Source organism: Triticum dicoccoides, chromosome 3A, assembly GCF_002162155.2.
Source record: "Triticum dicoccoides isolate Atlit2015 ecotype Zavitan chromosome 3A, WEW_v2.0, whole genome shotgun sequence".
Lineage (NCBI taxonomy): Eukaryota > Viridiplantae > Streptophyta > Magnoliopsida > Poales > Poaceae > Triticum > Triticum dicoccoides.
The window spans coordinates 120,644,722-120,651,575 of record NC_041384.1 but is presented as its reverse complement, the minus strand read 5'-3'; positions in this window follow the sequence as shown (position 1 = coordinate 120,651,575).

Below are 6,854 nucleotides of genomic sequence, written 5' to 3'. Positions count from 1 at the left end.
TTTTTTAGGATCACGCGGGTATCTTGGAATCGTTTCGATGGTTTTGTGACGAGAACATTGTTCTTGGTGCCTCCTGACATTTAGGGGTTGTGGCAGTGTCCCGGGGAGTTGAGCTCCGAGGTGTTGTCGTTATAATTTTATCGTTGCAGTTCTGGAATACCTGAGTTTCGCCGACATCGAAAATCTCTTTTATGCAGTTGTTGGTGAGATAACCTCGACGCCACCCAGTACTGGGGCGGGAGTTCGGGAGTATTGCCATAACTCGTATAACAGATGCTTTTCAAAGGTTGAGGTAAACAATTTCCGAAGGTTTCTTGGTTATGTGTTGAAGGATGGATACAACTGGATGTAGGATTTGTTAGTTTTGGGTGAGATATTATGCTTCCCCTGTATCCCCAACACCTGATTGCAAAACTGGAAAGTTTCGGGAGTTTATAAGTGGGAATTCAAGTAGATCCTAGGATATCTTTCCAACAGATGTATGATATGAAATTGGGGTTCGACGTCTAGTGGTCCGCCTATCCACGGTTGGTTTTACAGTGGTCTCGTTGTGTGTTAGAGAGTCCTTGGCTATGCTGACTCGGGGATGCTTCGTATGTCATGTGCACTGCCTTGTATATGATGGTGCTGTACGATCAAGCCCATGTAGGCCCCACCACGAAAACTTTGGACGAAATCTCTATCATATGTTTGTTCCGGCTTTTCTGCAAGCCAATCCTTTGTTTTGTTTTGAGTTGTGGTATTCGAGTTGCTTCGAAGTCAAATGTTGATTCCATACCTTCCCTAAGTGATGTTCTCATATTCCTATGTGAATACTAACCCTTCTTGTTCATCGGGTTTGTCTTGTCAATCCTTTTCCAACCGGTGCGCTTCTCTTTGAGATGATCCCATCATTCTCCCCATCCACAAGACCAACTCTAAGCTTTCTCAATGTTGTTTGTTTCATCCATCCCAAGTTTCCTTTATTTTCCCACCCTCCCACCCTTTTCTTCAAGGATTCGGATTTCTTAATCAACTATCATGTTATTGATGAGAAGTCTTTCCATTCTTTTCAGTCAATGTTCTTACCCGACGGTTCTCATGAAGATGCTCTACAAATCCATTATTCTTCGTTCTCTTTCTTCTCCGGTGGATTCAATTCAAGCTTTGGTGTTGATCATATCTGTTTCCTTGTTTCAAATGTTTTCTCATGCCGGTGCACCTCTTTATCATTCACCTTCTCGCTATTCATTTGTTCGGGAGTGCTAAAGATATCTCAGAAGGTTCGTCTTGTCATTCAAGATCCGTTCAACTTATTTCAATGTTGTTATCTCATTCAAGCCGTTTAATTCAACCGGCGCAATCTCTCTTCTAAATCATTTCAGCGGTGTTTCCCCTAACCCACAGGTCTTTTTCCAGGATCTTACCTGACTCTTCTTATTTTCCCGGAGCTACCCTCAAATTCTTTCAAAGTTTGACGTAAGAATGAGTTATCATCAGTAAATGTCTTTCTCCAAGATCTGTCAAATTCTTTTCATCGTTGACTCAACCTCTTTGCTTTTGATTCTTCCGGAGTGTCTAAATAATTCATGGTGGTGTTTCTCGTCGTAATTCTCAGATTTTGAAGACCGAAGAAGTGTTTCATCTAAATCTTGGTCTGTTCTCTTGAAGATTCATGGCTCTAGCTTGTTTGCCATCCTCTCATAAGTGTTTTGGTTATGAGAATTCTTTTCACCCATCCGGAGCAATTCAGGATTCTTTTCAGTTTGTTATCCGGAGTCCATCAGTTCAGGTTTATTCATTCTCAGCTTTTAGTTGTCATTCTCCAATCTTACCGGTGCATCGTTCAAGTGATCTATAATCAGTTTGTGATCCTTTCGTTCTCATGTATCTAGATTGTCTCAAGTATCGTCATTCATTTCACAATTCTTACCCGGTGATTCATCCCTTTACTTCGCTCTTTTTCAATTCTTACGGTGGTTCGTTCAAGTTTTCACTTCCTTTATTTTTGTATCAATTCATCCGTTATGTCATCCTACCGGTGGATCATCGAAGACATTCTCAAGTTGCGCTATATCTATTCTAATCCTTTCTTCGAGAATAAGTACTATGCAAAATCCGTTTGCTCGTCATAAATTTAGTTGGTGAAGGATAAGCGTAATATAATTCTTATTCTTGATTCACCCAAGTGATTAATTCCTTATTCCGGAGGTTCATTAAAATTCTTGATCTCAATTATTCATCTTTTATTTTACTGGAGTTCCAAGCTCTCTCAACTATATCGTCGTGAAGATCCATCTAATCATTGCAAGAATTCAACTGGTGTTTTCAACTTCTCCTTCATTCTGTTTTGATCATCCTTTTGTTACTGGAGTTCTGCATGAAGGTTCTACATGTTGGTTCATCAAGGATTTAATTCCTTCTTGAAGTTTTCATCAAGATTCTTAAGGAGCTCAGTCATTCTTCATCTTGCAATCCGGAGTGCAATTCTTTCTACCGTATCATTGGAGGTGGTATTATGTCATTCTTGATAATTTGAGCTCATGTTTCATGATTCACTTGTTGTTAAAATGAGGTATTTTAAATCCATCAACCTCTTCTTTGGAGTTATCTTGGGTTATTTTTCACCTTAAGCTTTCCCTAAGGATTGTCGCTATTTATGGTGCTTATAAATGACCCAAGTTCTTCATCTATTCCCCCGGCGATATAAGTTTCTCGTCTTCTTGTTCATGTCAATCCAATCTATCGTTTCCGTTAGTGGCAGAATTTCACCTCTTGATTTTGAGATGTTGTTCATAAGCCCATTACAAGTTTATTCGTTTCGTTGTTGGTTCACCAACAACTCCGCTTGACCCTTCTCCTAAATATGCTTTTTCAAGCTCATTTGAGGTAGAAGATGTTGTGATTCCATTCTTTTATTTCTTCCGGAGGCATTGTGTTGTTGCTCTCTCATTTCATCATCTCGAATGGTGACGATCATGTTCTTTTCGTGCTTATCGTTTTAACCGGAGTGTTGTGCCCTCTTTCAAGTTCTTCCCATTCTCTCAAGTTGTGTCTCTTTTCTCAACCAGAGTGATGTCTGAAATCGTCCTTACCCCTTGTGCCATTCTTTCAATAGTTCCGGAGGCAGTGTGTTGTTGATTTCATCAAGTATCTTCTCATCTTATCAAGTTCTTATTCAATTCCTTTTCTTTTCAGTCGGAGTGCTGTCCAAATTATATCATTCTTTTTCCTTCTCTATCTTGTTTTAACCGGAGTGTAATTTCTATCATTCCTCTTCTAACCGGAGTCTCATCCAAGTGCTTTCATTTGGCAAAGTTTATATTCTTTACCTTCTATGTCCAACCGGAGTGTTGTCGTAATTGATCCTTATCGTTCCTTGTACTTCTCGTCTCTACCGGAGTGCTTGCATGTACTTCTTGCCCATTGCAACCCTTTTTCGTATGTCTTTCAACATACAAGGTTCTAGTAATGTTCCTTGTTCCTCTTTTCTAACGGGTGTTTTCAACTTTGTTCATCTCTGTTGTATCCTTTCTTTCAAGTTGTTCAACCTCTCAAGGTTCTTTGGTTTCACTCGTTTGTCAAAGAAGCAACTTAGTTTTACCTCTTATCTTCCTCTTCCGTTTTCTCTCCGGTGTCATTCTAGATCTCGGGACAAGATCCTCTCGTAGTGGTGGAGTGTTGTGACGCCCCAAGACCGGAGCTTCAGTTGCCTTCCATAGGTTCCGGGTTTCTCCGTGTGTTTCATTTTTGCTTGCTCCTTTTATTTTTGCATTGCATCATGTCATCATGTCATAAATCTTTTCCATCTCACTTAAATAAATTGCATAGATCGTTGATCTATTTAAATAGAGGGAACCCACATGGTGGTTTCTCTTTAAAACATACCCTCCCAATATCTAGGGAGCTATTATAAAGTATTCCATTAATTTGGAATTATCCGCAACCCACTTGCATGTTAAATCTTTGACCTTTCCTTCTTCCGATTTTCGACTCTCAAACTTTGTCGATAATTCTTTTACCTTTTCCGGAGCTCTGCCAAAATTCCCAACATTTTTGGACCTATCGAATACCCACTTCCTTCTCACATGTGTGCTCTTTTCTATTTTTGGAAGATGCACATTTTTGTGAGCTCAAGAAAATTACCCTCTTGCCCAAATTCTTTCTCCAACCCTTTCTTTCTCCCATTTTTTCTGTGCTATTTACTGTTTTGGTAAATAAAAGAGGAGTGGGAGTTTAGAGAAAGAGGCCCAGCTGGCCACTTGGGTCTCCCAACCAGGCCAGTCCATTTGCTCCTGGAGGCCCACACCCCTCTTAACCCTAGCCTCCTCCTGATCCCCTCGCTCTCTCCCTCGATGCCCCCTCCAGCGCCGCCAGGGGCCCCGATCCCCATCTCTCCCTCGCTCGACCTCCTCCTTCTCTCTCTCTCTCTCGTGCCGATCCCCATCCTCTCGCAGTCTCTCTCTCTCCCTCCTCTCGCAGCCTCCCGTGCGCCTCCCGCTGCAGCACAATACGTCGCCCGTCACCGGCGCCTCCTCCTCGCAAAGTCCCCGTCGCCGAGCGCTCGAGGAGAGGAGCTCCTCGAGCACCCGCGCCTGCATCCGTCGTCCTCTGCACCCGTAGACGTCGCTCGTCGCCGGTGCCCCAAGTCCGTGTCGCCGAGTCCCTCGTCCTGCCGGAGCTGCTCCTCCCGCCGCCCAAGTACCTCCCCGCCTCCGGCCATGGTGCCCGCGCCAGGACCGCCCTCCACCGCCGGCTCTATCTCCGGCGAGCGCCGCGCCGTCTCCCTGCCTCGTCTGCGGTGCCGGCGTCAACAATAGCAGTGGACCGGAGCCCCTACCTAGCTCCACCACGTCGCCGACCTCCTGCCGTGGCCTCCTCCTCGCTTCAAGTCCATGCTGTCAAGCCTCACGTCGCCGCCCTGCTACGTTCTTCACCGGAGATCGCCAGATCCGGTCGCGTTGGGTCGGATCCTCCCGTCCCTGCCTTGCTGCTGCCCACCAGAGGCCTTCCGTCTCGCGTTTGTTTTGGATCAGCAAGGATGAGACACCAAGAACCGTACCCGGACCGTCAAGCACCTTCTCCGAGGATTTTGCCAAATACCATGACATGAACTACCTTCGAACGCGTCAAGTACCACTACCATCAAGTACCTCTTCGCAAGACCAAGTTCCTCTACGTTATGTGTACGACTACCGACGCCGAAGACCCATGAACCAATAACTTCAAGTTCAACTATTGTCGCAAGAACGAGACCGGCGGGTCCGAAGACCCCAAGTACCACGGCAACCTCGAAGGGATTCGAGTTCGTCAAGTTCACCTTCGAAACGTGTACCACTACCGACGACTGAGACCCTGGATTCGACAAGTTCCTCACGGTGACCCTGAACATCTACGGGACATGCACGACTTCGAACCATGTATCACGTCGAACATGTACGACTACACGACGAACCGCCAAGACCCTGAACGACTACCACCGCCGAAGTCCGCAAGTACTACTACTTCCACAACGCGTCGTGTACGACTACCGTCGTGAGAACGCCTACTTCCTCTACTTGCACCGAACCCGAACCGAACCCGAACCGTCCCGCTTGCACGCTTCCAAGGTATAACCCTGAGACGTACGACTACCGTCGTGAGAACGCCTACTTCCTCTACTTGCACCGAACCCGAACCGAACCCGAACCGTTCCGCTTGCACGCTTCCAAGGTATAACCCTGAGACGACCACCCGTGAACGAATGCATGTGTGATGTATGAGATGCTCGTGCTTGCTTCGTGCTCGAATTGTCGGTGCACGTTGCCCCTCTTTTTCCTTGTCACCATCGTCGACTCATGGCACACCCGGTATCCGGGAGTGCCCCACCATCTTTTGCATGCATCCTCACACTTCGCCTTTGCATCAATATCTCAATCGAATTACCGGAACCGGAATGTTGCCATGGTAACATTTCCATTTCGCCGCCGTGGCACCCCTTTTTCCTTCCGCCATGGCGACAAATGCTTCATAATGCTCATGTCAACATTGCCTTAAAATTTTCATAAACTTGCATATGTCATTCGCATCATGATAATAACATTTAAATGTTTAAAATTGTTGTTGCACCAAATTGCTAATGCATATGGGATTTACCGGAATTGTTGTTCGTTGTTTCCGGCCTCATTTAAACTTGACTAGATAGGTAGTTTGACTTTGCTCCACATCTTGCCATGTTTAGCAACATTTAATATTGTTTGGTACATAAACAAGATTGAACTAAATAAGTCATGTGGTGTTTCGTCAATATGCAACTCCATTGCATATTGAGCTCCACTTAACTTGTAGTATTGCTTATGCACTTTGCCAGGTCATGCCTCATTAAACCGGACATGCATCATACTTGATTGTGCATCATGCCATGATTATGTGATGGTTGTTTACTATGTTGTTTGCTTCTTTCCGAGTTGCTTCTCGCGTTAACTTCGGTTTCGTTCCGGAGTTGTGAGGATCCGTTCGACTACGTCCGTTTGTCTTCTTCATAGACTCTTTCTTCTTCTTTGCGGGATCTCAGGCAAGATGACCATACCCTCGAAATCACTTCTATCTTTGCTTGCTAGTTGCTCGCTCTTTTGCTATGCTTATGCTACGATACCTACCACTTGCTTATCATGTCTCCCATATTGTTAAACCAAGCCTCTAACCCACCTTGTCCTAGCAAACCGTTGTTTGGCTATGTTACCGCTTTGCTCAGCCCCTCTTATAGCGTTGCTAGTTGCAGGTGAAGATTGGAGTTTGTTCCATGTTGGAACATGGATATTTTGTTGGGATATCACAATATCTCTTATTTAATTAATGCATCTATATACTTGGTAAAGGGTGGAAGGCTCGGCCTT